The sequence below is a fragment of the Myodes glareolus genome, chromosome 21 (genome assembly GCF_982192425.1).
Source record: "Myodes glareolus chromosome 21, mMyoGla1.1, whole genome shotgun sequence".
Lineage (NCBI taxonomy): Eukaryota > Metazoa > Chordata > Mammalia > Rodentia > Cricetidae > Myodes > Myodes glareolus.
The window spans coordinates 28,474,420-28,493,903 of record NC_142046.1 but is presented as its reverse complement, the minus strand read 5'-3'; the positions used below and the strand labels follow the sequence as shown (position 1 = coordinate 28,493,903).

At 40.8% G+C, this 19,484-nt stretch overlaps 1 protein-coding gene across 3 annotated transcripts in view; it reads left to right on the top strand.

The window, feature by feature from the left end:
• Zeb2 (zinc finger E-box binding homeobox 2) overlaps window positions 1-19,484 on the top strand; it is a 127,658-nt gene that overhangs the window by 68,588 nt on the left and 39,586 nt on the right. The window lies entirely within an intron of this gene.

Here is a 19,484-nt window from a genome sequence, read left to right as displayed (position 1 = left end):
AAAGTGAATTTCATGGACCTGATAACATGTTCTCATCCTCGCAATGTAATTCTATATAATATACATGTGCTCAGTGACAACTGGGAAACACGAGCCTTTTAAGTTTCTGCCTCAACAGTCTTTCCAAGTCAAATAAAAATTAATCTGACTATAGCATTTCTTTCAATAAAGCTAAAGCTAAATAATACAGATGAGACCAAAGTTTCAGGTTGACCCATCTGATGTGCAATGGGAGAGTAGCATCCCTGCCCTCTCCCCCCACAAGATGAGGCTCAGGACATGAAGCTACACCACTCGCAGGCTCATCATTTAACGTCTTCAGGATTAAAAATGTAAATATTGATCTATTGAAATCCTATAATATTCAAGTTTTCTGGTACAGTGTCAAATCACTTCCACACTTGCCCAGGAATACCAAATACTAATTTTTTTCTTAATAAGGTCAATAACACCTTTGAAATGCTGTCATAAGAGTCCCTACATCAATACACAGTTTCTATCTGAATATTTACTTTCCTGGGGGTGAATTCATTTATACTGGGAAAACGGTTTATTAACTACTAGATAAAAATCTTTTCCAGGTTAACTTGGGAGAAACTGAGTAGGAAGGATTCTAGACTGTTGCTTTCTGGGAAGATTTAAAATTTAACACCCATTTACTCTAGAATCTCGTCACTGGAAATAACAGCATCCATAGGATGCCAGCAAAGGGCCAGCGACATGATCTCACATATAATAACAAGTTTAAGATCTCTTATGTAATGACAAGTTTAAATTGTCTCTCTCTCCCTCTCTCTCTCTCTCTCTCTCTCTCTCTCTCTCTCTGTCTCTCTCTCTCTGCATTTTCCCCATCTATTCTTTTTTATGGCTTCATCCCTTCCCATTTCTAAAGCCACTTGCTTATTTTAGAGACTTGGGAACACTGGTTCCAGAAAATGCTGACTTAAAATAAATACACTATTATAAATAGGTAATAGCCACACACTTCTCTTTATGATTCTGATTTTAAAGACTGCAAAGTATAACTGGTATAAAATAGTAATAATAATAATAATAAATAGAGTACTGCTTAGTATTCAAGTATTTGACATACCATACCATCTTAAAATGTATGTCCCAAATATCCCTGTCATCTGGCCTATCTAAAAATTCCTGCCAGAGTTTAAGCATGCTTCTGAAGCAGAACTATGAAAATCCTGTAGGAAGGTAGGAAGCAGAGGGCTGCATGCTTCAATCCTCCTACTGCCCCAACTCACTTTATAGCCTTTAGGAAAAATATTTCACCCTACTTTCTGCCTTTTCCCCTCAAACGAGGAACTTGCTTTCATGGCTCCTACTGAAGGACACAGTCCCACGGATGGTCCAGAGCAAGGCCGGCTCTTACAAGAAACTCCAGTTCTCTGTCAAGGTGTCCATGTCTCTCTAATCAGCCTCAAAATGTACAAAGTTTCAAGATAAACCTTCATCTTGTACTGTCCAGTTCACTCTGAACCTGACCCACTGCTTTCTGACTGACTCAGCCTGAAAGCCAGGAAAATCAAAGATTTGCTTTTGAGGTACCCATGGTTTGTTCGTGTGGTTTAAGAAGGTAAGGAGCAGTTTGGGTGGAAGGGGGAGCCCTTCTTGCTTCTAGTTTGTCTTCTAAGATGTTAGCTTTAGTATGGATTCCATCTCATACTTTAAAGGTAGAGTGGGGATGAGCAAAAACCAGAAAGGGGGTAAGAGAATGAATCTCTCTCCTCTGTTCAGATTCTACTGAGACTTCCAAGCCTTGCTGACTTTCCACCCTTCTTCCTTCTGAGGTGCAGTACAGACATTCATTCTCAGTTTCCTCTTGGGTCTTGAAGCTGTGCAGGGCCAGGAGTAGCGAAGCCAGCTCAGCCGAGTACAGCCTCCTCAGGCCAATGAATCGCAGACTGAGAGCTCAGCCAATTTCTCTCCCGAAGCTGCTCCATCTTTCCATTCAGAATGTGAACACTCACCTAAAACTAACATCTGAAACTCTCCTAAGCTGCCAACATGATGTGACATACGCAGGAACCTAAGCAGGGTATCTGGATGGCAATGCTCTTTGAACGATTCCAACTCCTCCTCCTCCCCCCTCCCAGTGGCATTTCTCACCTGCTCCGGTGGTGCCCACCTGTAGCTTGCCAGCATTGCCACTGCCTGCAAATGGGCTGATTTCCCAATTGAGAATGAGGGTCTGCTCTTCCATAGGGGAACATTGCGGGACTGTGTGGGGTTGTGGGAAGGAATTAAGAATGGTATATTTCCCTATGGGTCGCCACTCACTTTGATGTTCTTTCTCTGGCTGTTCCTACATCTCTTCTCCAGATTTTTGCATGGCGTTTATAGTCTCTAGTAATTATATCAGCAGCATGGAGTCTATTTTTATCCCCCCTGAATGCGTGCAACGTAAGTGGCAAAGCCCTAAGAAGCTCTTGCTAGGGTGTACCTTGAGTGCACGCTTGGGAAAGCATGGTGGAGCTCTGAGCGAGTGCTTATCTTACGAAAACCAAAGAGCTCAACCATACCTCCTCGATGCATAACCTTTCAGCAGGTCTCTCGTCTTCTTGAACTTTTAGCTCTTTCCGTAAAGGGGAAGCCCACTGCCGACTTCATGGGGGGAGGTGATGCACTACCTCGTTTAGCACCTGGGGTGCCCTTCTCCACAGCAGGTACCCCCAAACATCCGAAGTTGTTTCATGTCTAAAGGTCATGACCTTTCTGAGCTTTACACTTAGAAGCAGAGTAAAAATAAAATTTCAGCATCTCAGTGTGGCGGCTGCAAGTTGCAGGATGCAGTTGCAAATTCCTATATGAAAGTATTGCACAGAGCCGCCTGTCGCTGACACCGTTTCTGGGCACAGCAAGTAATAGCAGGCCCTCACATGTGCTAAGCATTTACTAGATGTGGAGCTTCAGGTGCTTGCAGTGAATCTCCACAAGCAGTGTATAGATAGCATTAATGCCCTCCATTTAATAAAGGACGCTGAGGCATATCAAACATGTTGCTAGAAACAACAGGATAGTAAACTGGGGAGCTAGAATACGGTTTTAAGCAGTCTTGAGTCTGGTGCCTACAGAAAGATGAGATGGATGTAAGATAAGAGCCTGCTCGGCTGTTCTAGTTCTGATACATTATTTCCTTTCTTCGTACTTCAGTTTTGGAAATGCCTGTCCTCTAGGGAGGCCCCATGGGCAGTGGGAAGACATGTAAAGCTTCTGGCTACCTGGCTTGTTTTACAGGGGGACAGTCGATGCCTTCCACGCGCTCAGGTACCCTAGTACAGCTTCTACAGCTCATGAATTTGTCTTCAATTACACAAAGATTGAGAAAGTTTAGGGTTCTGAGAAAATGGCTTGCTTTTCTAGTCATGCTGAATGAGCATGAAGGGGTAGGTAGGAGACATGGTCAAGGACGGTGATAAAGGAGACGCTTGTTAGAAGGGAAGTCAAGGATCAAAGACAATGCGCATGGGTGTGTTAGACTTACAAACTATCAGCATGTGCTTCATGGGTGAGCCAGGAAGAACTAGCAATCTACATATGCTCCACTGTGCCATCTGCTATTCACCGATGAGCCCAGTCCCTTCTCTCCTTGCCGTTATTATAGAAACTCAGGAGGCCAATGCAGTCAGAACCTCTTACTTGTATGGGAAGGCGATCGCTGATAGGTATTTAGACAGAGAATTGTTAATTGCAAGACAGAAAAGTGGTCAGAAGAGCTTGAGACATAAACTTTAAAGATGCCTGGTAACTCTTCAATAGGAAATTATTACATCTTTACAAATAAACATAAATATCAGTTCTCTGAAATTTATGGTTAATAAAAGCTAGTCCTTAAACTTGGGTGTGATTACGGTATTGAGTCATCACACAGACTCACATTTGAAGGTTTTTGAGAGAAGAAAAAAATGAGAACAGATTAATTAAGGATCATTAAAGGACTCTGAGACCTAGAATGCCCATGGTAAGTAGCACCAGACAGAAGACGGACAGAATCTGTCCACAGGGTCCCAGAGCTGCAGCTGAGTGCCTAAAATGCTCCTTTACTAAGGGGAGGAAGGAGAGAAGTCATGTGGAAAGGGAAAAGGGAAGGAAGGATGGAGGAAAACACAGAGGAAAGGCAAAGACTAATTCAGTATCCTTTGTCTCCTGACTTGAGACCTATTAGCGTAAATGGAGGAAGTTGGTACGTGGAGTCTTGAGTATTATATCTGAACAGTGAAAGCACATGTTAAGTGTGTTCTGAGACAGGCAGGCTAATGTTCCACCAGAAAGTCCCAAGTTCAGTTGCTTGAGTTTTCAGAAGTTGAACACATCGAATTTCAGGTAAAAAGTGAGAGAGGAAGAGACACGTGATCGCATTGTCCTGCACATTGCACCACGTGGAAAAGTGACTCAGCAAAAATACTGAACTGAAAATGTGTGCTAAATTTATTTCTTTTATGCACGTATGCCGGGGTATATGCTCGTGGCCTCAGAAAGCCAGAGATGTTGGATTTCATGGAGCCAGAGTTATAGGCAGTTGTGAGTGCTGGGAACTGAACTTGGATCCTCTCCAAGTACAAGTTCTTAACTGCTGAGCTCTCTCTCTAGATCCTTAATTTTATTCTTAGAGGCTGAAGAGGTGGCTCAGTGGTTAAGAGCACTGGTTGCTCTTCCAAAGTACCCAGGTTTAATTCCCAGCACCTACATGGTGACTCCAGTTCCGGAGAATCAATCCAAATGGTGGTATTCAAGTGGTACTTAGACCTATATGCAGGCAAAACCCCCATACACATCACTTTTTAAGATTTAATTTGTTTCTAAAAGGTGTGATTTCATTGCTTGCTAAGATGGTGAAACCATTGACAAAGCACATCTTCCAACTACTCTGATGCTGAGCTACCCCGTAGTGTCATGATCCACAAAGAGCCTGAAATACCAGTGTTTTTGTTGCCCAGGAACGGTCTTGAGGAAATTTTCTGCTTCTAATTTATACGTTGGATTTTTTTCTTTCTTTTACAGGAAAAGGAGGGATTATTGTTTATTATTATGCATATTTTTGGATAAATATTTTTTTTTCTGATTGAGGATAGAAGGCGTGAGAACAATATTGGTTTGCAGCTGAGAGTAAAAGTATCTTCTCAGGGACAGGATGCTCCCTTTATCTTACAAGTGTATCTATCCATGACCAGCTTAACTAAGTAGACAAGGTGATCATTAGCCAGGCTGAGTTTCAAAGACAGAGAAAAGGGAAAGAGGAGAGAAGAAGAGGAAGAGAGGGAGAGAGAGAGAGAGAGAGAGAGAGAGAGAGAGAGAGAGAGAGAAACAGAAAGAGGAGAGAGAGAGAGAGAGGAAGAGAGGGAAGAACAAACAAGTCAAAGCATTTGTTCATGCTGCAATCTACACATCAATTACCCTGCTGTGCTAATTACCACCTTCCCATACCCCAGGTACCTAAGCGTTCACACTTACTTACTCCTTCATGCCTCTGATCAAAGAGAGAGAGAGAGAGGGAAAGAGAGAGGGGAAAGACATGATAGAAGCAGGGGATGATGAACCTAGAGGTGAAATACATTCTTAGATCAAAATTTCTTTTACATATAAAAGTATAAATAAAGGGTCTTCTTGAGTCTGCCATTGTTATTTTAGGCAATTAAACATTTGCAAATGTTTTAATTGTAAAGTATTACTATCGGGCTTCCAGGAGTGCTTCCTTCTCATCAACCCTTGTTTTGATACTTAAAAGAAGACAGGAAGGTGAGAATTGCTGGTCTTGTTGGCAGTTTTGGGGTTGCACCATTAGAAAAAGATCAGATCATTAAGAGTCAGCGACTACTAATTACCAAGCTACTTCTCAGCGTCTATTGAGAAACTGGGCAGTGAGGAGCCCGAGAAGAAGCTTTGTATCAGAATGCCGGTGTTCTGCTCCCGGACTGAACCCTCGGCTAACAATTAAATATTCTTTATTAGGATGAAATCTGGCCTCGGATTCCCCGTTGGTGCGTGGATTTCCTTGTCAGGGTGCTCATTTTCTCATTTCAGAGTGAAGTTGGATGAAAAGAAAAACCTATTTCCTGTAGCTCGTTTGATACCTGGTGGGGATGCTATTCAGGTGACAAGGATACAGGCGCAGAGGGGAACAGATGTGATTTACACACTCATTATCATTTGAATGAAAGTGCAGATAGGCCTGTTCAGGGCCCGGGCATCACCTGGACAGTTTCCTTCTGATCTCTCCCCCATCTGAGAGGCCAGGTCCCCCTGACATCTTTAAATCCCCGGCCCCCAGCTGGTGACACACAGAGTTTTCTGACAGTCAGCAGTCCTCTGAAGCTCCTAGCGCAGATGCCATTCAGAATTGTGCTTCACACTGTTTTTTTCATTGTGTTCAGGCTTAATCAGGAATATATCCAAAAAAAGCTTAACTTGAATAATTTCTTTTGGGAGTTCTCCAGAAACCTGTTTGCCCCTCAAAGTTTGTGTGTACTGTTCTAAAGGGCCTCAGATTTTGTGTTCTTCCAGTTCTATGCAGACATAGCCACTTGGTTTAAAAAAAAAGGGAGGGGGGACAACAGACGCCATCCATATCATAGCAGAGAAGGCTGGTACTGCAGTAGCTGGATCCAGGATTTTAGCACTGGAAAGGCTGAAAAAGTTTGAGAACAGTACCAAAAGAAGAGAGTTTGCACGTGGTCTATTTTGCCCTGTAGAAAGGATTTTGAGGTCTTTAGTTTGCTACCTGGAAAGTTATGCTTGCCATGATCTTGCAATCATTTTTTTTTTTTTTTATGTTGCTTGTGAGTTGGGCACAGAACAAGGGGGGAATTGCTGATGTCATCCGAGACCTCCAGGGATGAGTGCCGGGCTGCACAGACGTATTTCTAAATACATTTTGCTCTAGTTCAGGGCAAGAATGTCCAACAACCTTGAATCACTTTTAACTGTTGGTTTTCAGCTTGCCTTATCTCAGGCAGCCTGACAGTTTTGTTGGGGAGCAGAAAGTGAAAGGAATCTCTTAGCACACACACGGTGGTGTTTCAGGATTTTAATTAGGTATTGTATTAAAGGGAAAAAATATAATGAACACAGGCACATACACATTTTATTTCCCATCTAACATTAACAGTTAAAGAAAACAATCACTATCAAATTACTTTGTTATAGTCCATAATTACAACTCAGGTTACGCTTAACTGTTATTAACAGAATGTACAGTAATATGTTCTGGCATCGTAATATGTTATTGTAGCATTATAATTAATCTTACAGGAAGTATAATAAATTTACAGTATCAGATTGAAGCAATACTGCATATAGATTTATTAATGCTTTTAATCAGTTCTGGCAAAATTAATTTTGCACTGATTGCTTACATTGGAATTTGCATATACTTAGTGAAAGTAATTTATTTTTTATGGATTCCTTTTTATTAAAATAGGGCATATGGCCCTTTAGCTACAAAACTTGCTCGATTCTTTAGCTAAAATATTTCTAAACATTTTGAAGTGCCATATATCTTTTATTACACATAATTCTTTCTCTTAATATTTGTTTTTAAATTATGTTCTTTCAGGTACTTTTGCAATTCTCATCTCCATGATCTACTTTTAAAACTATAATTCTTGCTTCCCTTCTGTCATTAATTTGGCTCTCCTCCCTCTCCCCCCCAACCCCATCTAAGTCTAAATGAAATTCAAGCCTTGAGAAATACCTATATTGGTAAAGTGTTGTATTAACTTGCAAGAAAGTTGAATGCGTCAAAAGATAGAAGGAAAAACAGTACAGCTTCCCACTTCCCTACTTTGAAAGGTTGACCCATAAGCACCGCCCCCTCTCATTCTCAAGTTGCTACCAATGCTCCAAGGGCTTTCTGTGCTAGAGAGTCTACAAACCCAGTCACGAGTGTAGGTTTTTCTCAAAACCTTGAGCTGAGTGTGTACTGGGGGGAATGCCTTAAACATCTGTCTATTAAAATATGTATTCTTTGTAGGGAGACCTAAATTATTTACACAAAACAAAAACATCTTTATGAAATATGTTTATCTATTTTAGCTGTCAAGCAATATGAAGTTCTTTCAAAAGTAGTAACCTAATGCTTTGGCATTACTTAACTTTTTTTGAAAACCAAGTCAGAAATAATGGAAGTGTGACTTCCGGTTCTTGGAAACCTTTGCAACACCAATATTTCCTGAGCCTGAAAATGGGGTGGGCACACTGATTCATAGGTTCCCTTACCTGTGTTGTTGCCCATAACAGTTATGGGCATGAATTTAGAACTATAAGAATTCTGGGTAGTGCAGACAACACAATTGTTGAATTGTTGTTGTTGTTTATTTTTTTAAATCATTAGATGAGATGGGTTGGTATTGCTTGTTTTGTTTGTTTGTTTGTTTTGCTTTGCCTTACTTTTTCTTGTTTGTTTCTCATTGGAAGGGTTTAAGTTCAACAATGTGACCTTTTGGGTTCCATATTAAAGCCATTTGTGGAGTGATTTTTATGGTTTTAGCAATCTTAAGTTAAGAAAAGCAGGAAAGGGGAGTGGAAAAAATGTACAGCTCCATAAGAAAACAATTAAAGAAAGAAAAAGACAAGCAGGCCCAGATTAGACTCTAGAACTTGTTAGTAGCCATTTTTTTTTATTTATAGAATTATTCTACCTCAAGGAAGATTTTGAACTTTTAAGGATTGCCCTTTATCTGCCCCAAACTTCCAGCATTCCCTTGTATCTTCATGAAATGGAGGATCTGTCCTTTCTGCTCAGGACTTCTGATAAGTGTTCGCAGACTGTAAACTTCTGAATAATAACTTGCAGGAAGACAGGAGTCTCAAGTTCTTAGTATCACTTTATGCAGCTTTATTCTGCTCAGAAAGATAAGTGTTATCAATTCTTTGTGAGATAAGTGTGGCCAGAGAATGGGTAAAGCGCGTAGCTGCCTTCAAACTGCCCCTCTTGGAAGGACTGGGGTCATAGATCACAACAGCTGCCACTAAGAGACAGCTTTAATGCGAGAAATGAAACTAACAGGCAAATGTGGCATGCATCTAAGGCCCTCAGGTGGGTGTGGGGGCCAAGACAGGGTGCCTGAGTGTTCTCCCAGCATGGCAGCACACAGACACATACATACATACACACACACACACACACACACACATACATACATACACACACACATACACACACACACATACATACACACACAAAGATGAAATATAGTGCTTAGGAAAAACTAAGCAAGCTGTATCCAGAAAAATTAGAAAGTGGAAAAAAAAAATAGGTGTCTTTGTTTACAGCAAGAGTAAGGCTCAGCTGTCTGAGGAAGTTTCCTTGTCACCTCGCAGAGTGAAAATTTTCTTTTCTCCTTTTCTGGGGAAAATGAATGTTGGTGTGATTGTTTAATTTGTGTAACTTGTTACTTGAGAGAAGAAGCATGTGATTTAGTCTCTGTCTGCAGCAAAAGAGAAAAGTCCATACACATTGCTAAACCACACTGGAGGTGAAACGAAAGCCCTCTTGTGGGTGTGCACTGTGCTCTGCACTGTAACTGTCTGACTTTTGCCACCAAGTGGTCAGGGTCAGCCAGTTCCACTACCTGGGAAAGACTGAAGGTGGCCGGAAGAGCAGCTGGGGCCCCGCCTAGGAGCTAGGAGTTCACACAAATAGATACATGGAGAAAAGGTACTAGGTTTATACATGTGGTCTCTCTCTCTCTCTCTCTCTCTCTCTCTCTCTCTCTCTCTCTCTCTCTCTCGTTACTTGCATCCTCGTGTATCCAAACACAGAAACACAGTATAGACGGTCGATGATGAGTAAATGCTCCACGTTCACCCAACTCCTGAACACTTTACTGTTAGCCTGAATGCCTCTGGGGTGGCAGAAAGGGACAAGTCTGGGAGGAATTCACTGGCAGAGATGTGTATGTTCCCTGCCTCTAACCTCCAGGCCCCAAATACTTAAAGATTTTGTAGGTTAAGACATAAATCTGTCTACTTTTCTTCCTCTTACCTCTTGAGTGTCAACATTTTTCTCTTTAACTCATTGACTTGACTTGCAGTTTACACCACAGATGTCACCCTCAAGGACACTTTAGTAAGGTAAGATTTGAAACACGTTAGACTGCTAGTGAGAAGGGCAAAGGAACACGTAATGACCAGCCTCTGAGGTCCCGATCTAAAAACAGGGTATTTGGACAAGTGACCATCCAAAAAGTGGAATGAAAAATTGTACTTCGTAGATGCTTGGTGACTGTTAGATTGTAAACAAACCATTACCAGCCAATGTGAAAAAATATTGCATCCCACTTTTGAGGTTAAGTAATTATTCTGGAGATAAGCTCATAAAATGATTCAAATATTTAACAAATAATCTAAATTTGTCAGGTTAAGCCTATCATTTTCTCCCTCTCACTTTTGGAAGGATACACACACACCAGAGTAAAATAATTTTCAACTAAGTTTTCAATAGCGCAAACTGAGAGAAACACACTAATCCCCCTCTTGAGTAACTCATCCCAACATTGAAAAGTAGCCATGGCTTTGACCAGGCGGAGCAGCTTGGGTCCTGAGGGTAGGCTCAAGCCCCCCTAAACCTTTGTGCCTTCCCCAGTCTGGGGAACAGCCCCGCGGAGAGAGAGCTACTCGGAGCGCAGGGAGTTTTCAAAGTTTAGACTCCACACAAGTTCTCTTTACAAAAGAGTCCACCCTTTTATGTACCTTTAAAAACATTTAGCCACTTTATTCCTTTGTGTCTTCGGAGAGAGAAAAAAAAATTAATAAAGTTGTAGGGTCCTTTTGAATTTAGAAAATGTTGGCAATGTTGGAAAGAAAGGCATTCAGCATTTCAAAGTTCTGGTGAGGAGGGAAAAAAAGATTCTGAATAAAACAATTTTATGTGATTTTGCAGGTGGTTTGAGCTATCATTTTATATGTACGTTTGTACCACTGCTCATTGGAATGTTCATATAATACTGACCTAATTATGCATAGAAAAAGATAAGCCATTTACTTGATTCATTTCTTCTTTTTAAATCAAGAAAGGAACAAAAAGGCTCCTATTTTCTGAAAGAAATTGTTCGCTTTTATTGCAGCAAAGTAGCAGCTTGTGCAGAGCTAGAACTGTAACAATTTTATATTCCAAAGGTTTTGTGTGTATTCGGTTAGTTACAGTAATTATACCCAATAACTGACAGCCAAAATCACGTAGGAGAAAGCAAAGGCTGTTTTCTCACACAGGCCCTGCTGCAGAACATCTGCTGAGAGATTTGCATATTAATTAACCCATATTAACTCTAATTATTCTGGGAAATTATCAAATAAATTGAATTTTCTAATTTTAACCTTTCTTTTACTTGACGCGTGTCGAGGCTGAGAGGACGCACCAGGCCGTCTCACCTGGGCAATAAGCAAAGGCTCTTTTTTCCCCCTTTGCTCCTTTAGGCCTGGGGCAGCCTGGGGAGCCTTTGTGTGCCTTGAGCTTTTTTGGCTTCTGTGCTTGGTAGGGTCTCCGTGCATTTGTTGAGAGAGGGAACATGTGTGTCTGTGAGCACAGATGGTGGATTTATACAGGGGTGAGGAAAGGTGGTACCTCAGGACAGTTGAGCAAACCTTAAGTTTTTTTTTTGTTTTGTTTTGTTTGGTTTGGTTTGGTTTTTTTGGTTTTTTTTTTTTCTCCCTTTCTTTCTTCCTCCCAGCCTGTTGTTTAGGCCTGAGCAAATAAATGGGAGTTTAATTCAATTAGGGCCTGGCTTTAGTCAGTGCCTCATGACAGAAATTATTCAATATTTTTCTCCTCACATTGTTTGGTTTACACATCAGTGACTCCCTTCCCTTTGTACTCTGTTTAGAGTGGCCATAATGTGTTGAGCTTTTGTGTCTGCGATGTCCCTGTCCCTTTCACCGTTGTCTGGTTTTGTCAATTGTGAGGTGCAATGACGCTATTTTTGCAAACAGGCCTCTAAGAAGGGTATTGCTATGTTAGTCGAGGTGGCTGCACAGTCAATTATTTTATTAGCGCCCCAGACCTGAACCAAATCTTTTGGGCAGGGAGATAAAGTTTCGATGCCATCCCCAGGTATTAGCCGTAACATAAAACAGAGATTTCCATGGCAAACCTGTAGGGACAGTAGGAGGGCCTAACCCACTCACTTGCATGATCCTGTTTTAGGTGTTTCTTTGGGGAAGGAGACAAGATTTGCCAAGATTAAAATGCCCTGCATGTCATTAAGTTTGTAATGACCCATGGTTTTAAGCCATGGTGATCAGAACAAAACTACTGATTTAATCTCTACCAGGAACAAAATCTTCCACAACCGCCTTCTGTTGAGCCACACCTCTTTCAAAGACAGATGACTCTTTATCCCCCCCAACGATTTCACTGCCCCCTACCCACCAAGATTTATTAAGGTGATCCACACCCCTGGCTGCCTTGAAGGGAATTATTTTCTTCTGGAAAAACTGCCCTTTCCCATTATTTCACAGCTGGGCTGGAGGCAGTGTAGTAGCCCCACAGAACATGACTTAGACTCAAGAATTATTATTGATACCAGTAAACTGCGGCAGCCAAGAAACGCACCAAAGAGGTCTGTCCACCTGACAAATATTTGAAAACAGTTATTTTTTTTTTTTTATGGATAGGCTAAAACTTCAGTCTCCTTCCTCGGGGAAGCACAGAAAAGTCTTCGGCAGAGGAAACATTTCTTTAAGCTGTGATTCCTTCATCTGAGGACATGGATTCAAGTTACCTTGTGTAGGGGGGGTTAATTTGGCGGGATCCAATAGCTAAGTGTATATCAGTATCTGTATCTTAGAGAAATGCGCAATTACAGATGAAGTTCAGCATAGACCAAGTACGCCATCATCGGAGTGGATAACTATAAAACGTTATAATTTTCCTAGTCTGTATTTTTTTTTTTATAAAGCATTCCAATGTATCCTGGCAGTTACTGGCTTTGCACCTTTTATGGACTTTGAAAGTTGCATAACCTTTCCAGAGGAAGGTGATAGACACAATATCTAATTACACAAGGACACACTTCCCCTTTTGTGATACTCAGTTTATTCAAGGTTTCATTCCCAAGGCCTTATGACTATAAAACTTAAGGCTAGACAAGGTCCACCCTCATTTCAGATAAAAGAAAAACTCCAAAACAATTCTGACAGTTCAGGAACTTATTCTTTCAGTTAGAGAATCTTCGAAGATCTTTTTTTTTCCTTTGGCCATATTGTTAGCAGATATAAATTCTCTTGTTATATTTAATAACGCATTAAAGAACTGACGACAAATAGATGCCCCATGTCCATAAAATATTTGCATATCGCAGTTGCTTTGAGGCTTTCTGGGAATACGCCATCAGGAATGGCTTGCTGAAAAAGGTGCTTTGGGATACTTTTAGCCACCAATGTGTTATATCCTTGGAGTGTATCTGTCGCATAGCTATGGACAGGGAGAGGAGTTGAAAAACACCTCTGAAGGATGAAAATGTTAACTACAAAACCTGGAAAACAGCATGGAGCATGCTTGAATCCACAGCACAGGGACTCCTTTCCTTTGGCAGGAGTTGAGCAAGGTGATCGAAATCATTATGAGTCATAGATCCACAGGCAAACCAAACATATTTACTTAAAAAAAAAACAACAGATGTTAAGTCTCTGGGAAATCATGAATTTCACTTAGAACACGGTGACCTGGGAATAAAGTGTCTTGTATTAAAAGATAACTGGCCTCACTATTACACATTCTTTGACTAATGTCTGTTTTATGACGATGGCAAAGGGAGGCTTGCTCTCGTTCCCGTTCGCCATTGCCTTTTACTGTTTCTTATGTGAAGCAAGAGGTTTAGAGGGGAAATCATGTAGCTAAGATGCCGCGACAGACATGTGTGAGTTTGATCAGAGCTTCTATAACTTTGTGGAAATTCGAATCTCTTTTGAAACCACTTCTTAGATTGGCGTTTGAAAACCCTTACAGGTAGAAGAGAAGCCGGTCATGATTCCGGTTGGATGAGCAGTTGCCTTCCTCCCCAAGATGCTTCTGTTACAAGCAATGGGGGGAACCTCAGAACTGGCCTTCCCTCTCAGACTTGGGGCATGGCAGAAATTCCTGTCTCATTTCGCTTAATATGCATATTTTTACACAGCTAATCTGAAATGGAAACATTTTTATCTCTACATACAAAACTGCTTTTGTTTTATCAGTTGACATTTTACAACTCATTAATTTATAATGCAGGTTTAATGCCTTTGAATGTTCCTGGGCTTAAAAAAAAAAAATTAAAGTGACCAAGCTAGTTTATAAAGGCTGACTATAGGATGTTGGGAATAATTCTTTGACAACAATGGGTTGGACTTAATAGCACATTCCGTTTGAATATTTCGAATTGACATAGTCTCTTTCTAGTATTGATTCATTTTTCATCTCTGAGTGATAGATAAAGCTCTTCCCAGTTATGGAAGTTTAAGCTCATGTGCTTCCATGACATATACTCAAATTTGGAAGAAAATCTCTGTTGGAATTTGTCTTTGCCTTGTAGTGGTCACTACCTGGTTATAAAATGAGAAACTAGGCCTTGAATTTGGTCATGTGATCTTTGCCTACCCTGGTGTGGAGAGAGCTAACATGTTAACTGTGATGAGAGAAAGGTGTTAATGATAAATGTCCCCTGGAAAAACAAGAGTCACCAGTGAAAAACCTTTTAAAAAAAGGCCCCTCATCCTGTCCCGAGGAGCACATGCTGGCAAAGCAAGATGCAGAGGCATCCATGGGATAGAATACAGACCAGAGTTCAGATGGAAAGCCTAGGGAGGCCTTAGCAATACTCTCACACAGAAAGATCACCTAAGAAAGTAAGCACAAAGGTACTGCTTGTTTAACGCTCTACCTAATCTTGGAGGCCATTTGACCGATAAAGTGAGGAAACCAAATGACTCAGAATTCCAAAGGACTTCTTTAAACTGGAGGCTGTATCATCTCAGAGACATTTCCAGACAAGGTCTCATGTCTGTGCCCCAGGTTACCAGAAGGCTAGAGAGTGCTCTGGGCCTCGCACTCGAAGCTACATCTGCAGTCACCATGACGGTGTGGCACTAAGTAGAGGCTGGTACAAAGCCACACTTCCCTTTACTTAGAAGTCCTGCAAATTGCGGGCAGCGAGCAAAGGATAGACCCTGGAGAGGTGGTCTATCTTTGTGACTTCAGTTATTTCAACAGTTACACCGCCCTGCACTTCCATAGTAGCGTGTCATGCTTCACAAAATGCCATCACATGCACAAGTTTCTAGACTCGTGTGACAATGTCAGAAACATGGAACCCATTATCATTATTTTTACCCATTTGTGCGAAGCTTCCTTGGGTGATAGACCAAGGCCACACAGCTGGCTACACGTTGGTGCTGAGATGAGAAGGCAAGTTGCAAGCTCGTAATTCTGTGAACTGCCTCTTTATTTCTGTTGTTTCCACACTATTGCAGGAAACAAGGGTGTATTGTTAGATTCTGGTAATTGATCAAATTGGTAGGCTTCTATAACTCAAATTAAGGGGATCCATGAAAGTAACAATCATCAAAACAATTTAAAATTAAGCATCTCCATCTTACTGCACAAAAATCTCCCCCACCTAAAATCCCAGGGATTTCCATTCTTTTACTCTGGACTTGTGTAGTTTAAATTTAGATTGCATTCTTTGCTGGGAGGTTGTATTTGTATGCATCTTTTTGTGTTGCTATGATTTTCCTGAAGACATGCTTTCTTGCTGGGGCATTGCCACCATAGGGTCACGTGGCCTTTGGCAGGTCGCTTGGCCTCACTCTGCCTGTATTACCCTCTTTGTCACAACTCACAAGCAGACTTCAAGTGTTCCTCCAGCACAATTTTATGTTTCTGGTTCTTCAAGTACATTATCAGTGAGCTTCCTACCGTGATCATAGCACCTCCTTGTATTTTTCTAGGTTTACTGTATTGTAGATATTTAATACATGCTTTGATAATGGCATTGAAGGTCCTATTGGTGCACTTAACTGGAGCAGATTTATAGGAAATCATTGTTGACCGCCTTATTAACAATTAGCTGTCTATAATATGCATATGTAATTTTCCTTTACATCAATAAAGCTTCTGCTCCTGGTGTAGATAAAGTATTGCCCCTGTACATCAGCGCTTTCGAGTGTTAATACATTAACTACTGATATCTTATTTGTACTGTAACTGACAGAATAATGGAGAGAAAGAGTCTAAGTAGGGAGAGGGGTTAGTTAGGTAACATTGTATAGGGCATCTTCAAAACAATAGTTCTGCTATTTCAAATGTCAAGCTAATTATCAGCAATGTTTAAATGCTATAATAGGCCATTTTTGCCAATGTTGAAATTTTCCAGCAGGTATGGACATTATAAAAATGTCACATTTTGCTACTGTACTCTTACATGTCACCAGAATACAAAACTCTGAAAATAAAAGTTATAGCTGTAGACAATAAAGAGAAAGCCAATCCTTATTTTGCTTATGACTGTAAAATTAATTGTCACACTGATAGAATTTAGAGTATTGTTTACTTGGGAGGAAGAAGAGAGGGGGTTTAGTATAATGGAATCCGGCAAGGTGAAAATAGTGCTTATTATAGATCAACTGTGCAACCTTTTAACTACAAGTTTTTAGTAACGCAGAATCAGATATATCTTTCCAGGCCTGCTTGCTATAAAGAAATTTTAAGCATCGTCTTTATACCCTTTGGTAACCCCACATCACACATACAGTTCTAGAGCAAATGAAACTTTAATATGATTCCACATAAAACGGTAAGCCATGCCAATAATTCATATGCACTTCATATGCAAATAGTTTTATCTTATCCATCAATTATTGTGTAAACATGGTATCACATGGCATATTTCCCTATAAGACAGTACAGTACCTGTATATAATTATGGGTGTATTTTGCCAATGCGACTGTTACACAGAATTGTAATTAATTCCTCTGAAGATTGCTGTGAGAGCTTTGGATAATGATGCTGTTTTTGGACATTTATTACTGCTCTTTAGTTGGCTTTTTGCTGTGCCTCAGAGACAGATGTAAAATTAGTGTCTATTTTGAGCCAGCAAACAGTACATCTTCCCTCTTGTTTATCGAATAGCAGAAAGGAATTCTTTGGGCTCCTACTTCTTTGTGGCTTTTAAAGTGATGGTTTGGGGCTCCCCGTAGCCCCAATATGTGTGTAAAATTGTGTTGAGACTTAAGTTAGGGCTGATGCATATGACCTAACACAATGACCGAGTAGACTTTGCTAAGGTCTACTATGCTTCTAAGTTTTTAAAAGAGTTTGCAGTACAAATTCAACAAACAGGCACCTGCAGAACCCGGTATCCCTCGTGGGCTAGGTGTGATGGTGCACACCTTTAAACCAAGCTTTTGGGAGACCTAGATGAGCGGACCTCTGTGAGTTCAAGGCCAGACTGGTTGGTCCACAGGGCAAGTTCCCAGCCAATGCTGCATCGTGAAACCCTGCCTTAAAAAAAAAGTGTATGCTTAATTATTATATAAAATCAAACCTCTTATTTACAGATAAGGTTAAGGTATTTGTTAAGATCTCACATGCTATGAACCTACTTTTAATTCAGAATTTAAATGGAGTTAAGTCTATCATGTATTGGCCTTTTCATAGAAAAAAAATTGATGAAAATTGTCCCAAAACTTTCTGTAGGAAAACCTCCTACTGATTAGACCTAAGGGAAAATTTTAGAGGACAATCTGAAGAATTCAAAAGTGGGGGTGCAGGAGTAAAAATCAACATCTGTATACATCTGTAGCGTTGGATATAATTTTAATCATTCGTAGGTAAACCCGAAAGAACAGGAAGAAATAAATAACCTCATTTGAATTCAGATGTAAGAACTCAGTTTGCTATGAAGGACTTTACCTGAACTAACAACAATAACAAAAGAGAACGGGGGTAGCATCATGGTTTCTGGGAATGGCTATCCTCGTTAACACAGCTCTGGAAAAGATGGCATACTTCTTCTGTAAGTGAACTTGACAGCAGTTATTTATTTAGTTTAAAAGTATTTACTACTATTTGTGAGTGGGAACCCTAAAGGTTGTGAAGTATTGTTGGCCTGTGAAGGTGATGGATGCTGTGCTCCTGACCCTATATGGTGAGACATGACTTCATTGCTTGTTTAGATTGTTCTGATATTTGGGACTCCTCAAGGGCTGTTCATAAATCATTTATCTCTCGCTCTCTTTTTCTCTACAAGAAAATATTTCAATTGTATTGCTGCAGGAACACTCACGTGTCACACGGGATATTGTAGTCCATGCAGAAAAAGACCTTAAAAGGCATGGGGTTTTCTGCAGGATAAAGGCCTTTTAATGCCTGTCCAGCCTTAGATAATTTTATTCAGTCCTTCTGGACCTTTCTTTATTCCTCCTGTGCCCAGAGATCAGTTTTTAGGACGTGGATTGAAGGCTTCCCAGGCCTTAGGAGCTTTTGTTGGAACACCCCCCCCCCCCGCCCCGACACACACACACACATACTCTGCCCCCACTCAGTGTTCAAAAAATTTGTAAAGAATCTTCTGCTTGTTGCTAAGAAGTGGTTAAATCTCAGTCACCAGGGGGAAGAAAGCTGCACATTATTGATTGTACTAAGGTATATGTGGGCCACACAGCTAGAGCAGAGACGTTGGAATATCTCTCTTTTTGTAGATCTGAGGGCATTACCCAGCCTGAACTTGCCTAAGCCCTTGTGGTCACACCTCTTGAAAAGGTTTTGTTTCCCCCGTCAATTGGTATTCAAACCAGGTCAGCAGATTCTGTTTGCCCGGCTCCGCCGCCGTTTTCATTTTAATTTGCACCTGTTGTGCAGTTGTTCGGAAGGCAAGTGCAGACCCGCGGATTATACAAAGATCATATTATGAGCAGATATGCACGGTGTAATCTTTTTGTCCCCAGCCTCACATGACAAAAAAAAAAAATCTCTCTCTTTTTGTTCCTTTTTTACTCCCTGGGAACCTGTCAAAGCAAACAGATATGACTGACTAAAATTTGTAACTAGACATGTTTCCAGAATTCTCCAAAAGCATTATGAACCTGACACACAATCCTTTTCATTTTTTTTTCCTCCTTTTCCGCCACTTTTGTATAATCCGATAGCTGGCGAGAGCCACTTGAGATAGCTCAGTTGATAACTTAGCGGAGGATTGCTTTATTAGGCGCAGAGAAATCAAAATGAACCTGAAAATTGTTTGCCCTTTTTTTTTCCACTGGCTTTTTCCCCCCCTCTTTCTCTCTCCCTCTTGTTCCCATGATGTCATGGTTCTGACTTGTTTTTTTGTGTGTGTTTCTGGAGAGTTGGGTTAACAGTTCTTGGCAATCCTGTGTGTGCGTAACGGCTGGTGTGTTTCTCTAGCTGAGCTAATACCCCGTGTTTATTACTCTAATCTTTCTTGTCTGGTGGTAAAGTGGACAATTTATGTACTAGCATGTAGGCCGAGAGCCTGTGAGGGCT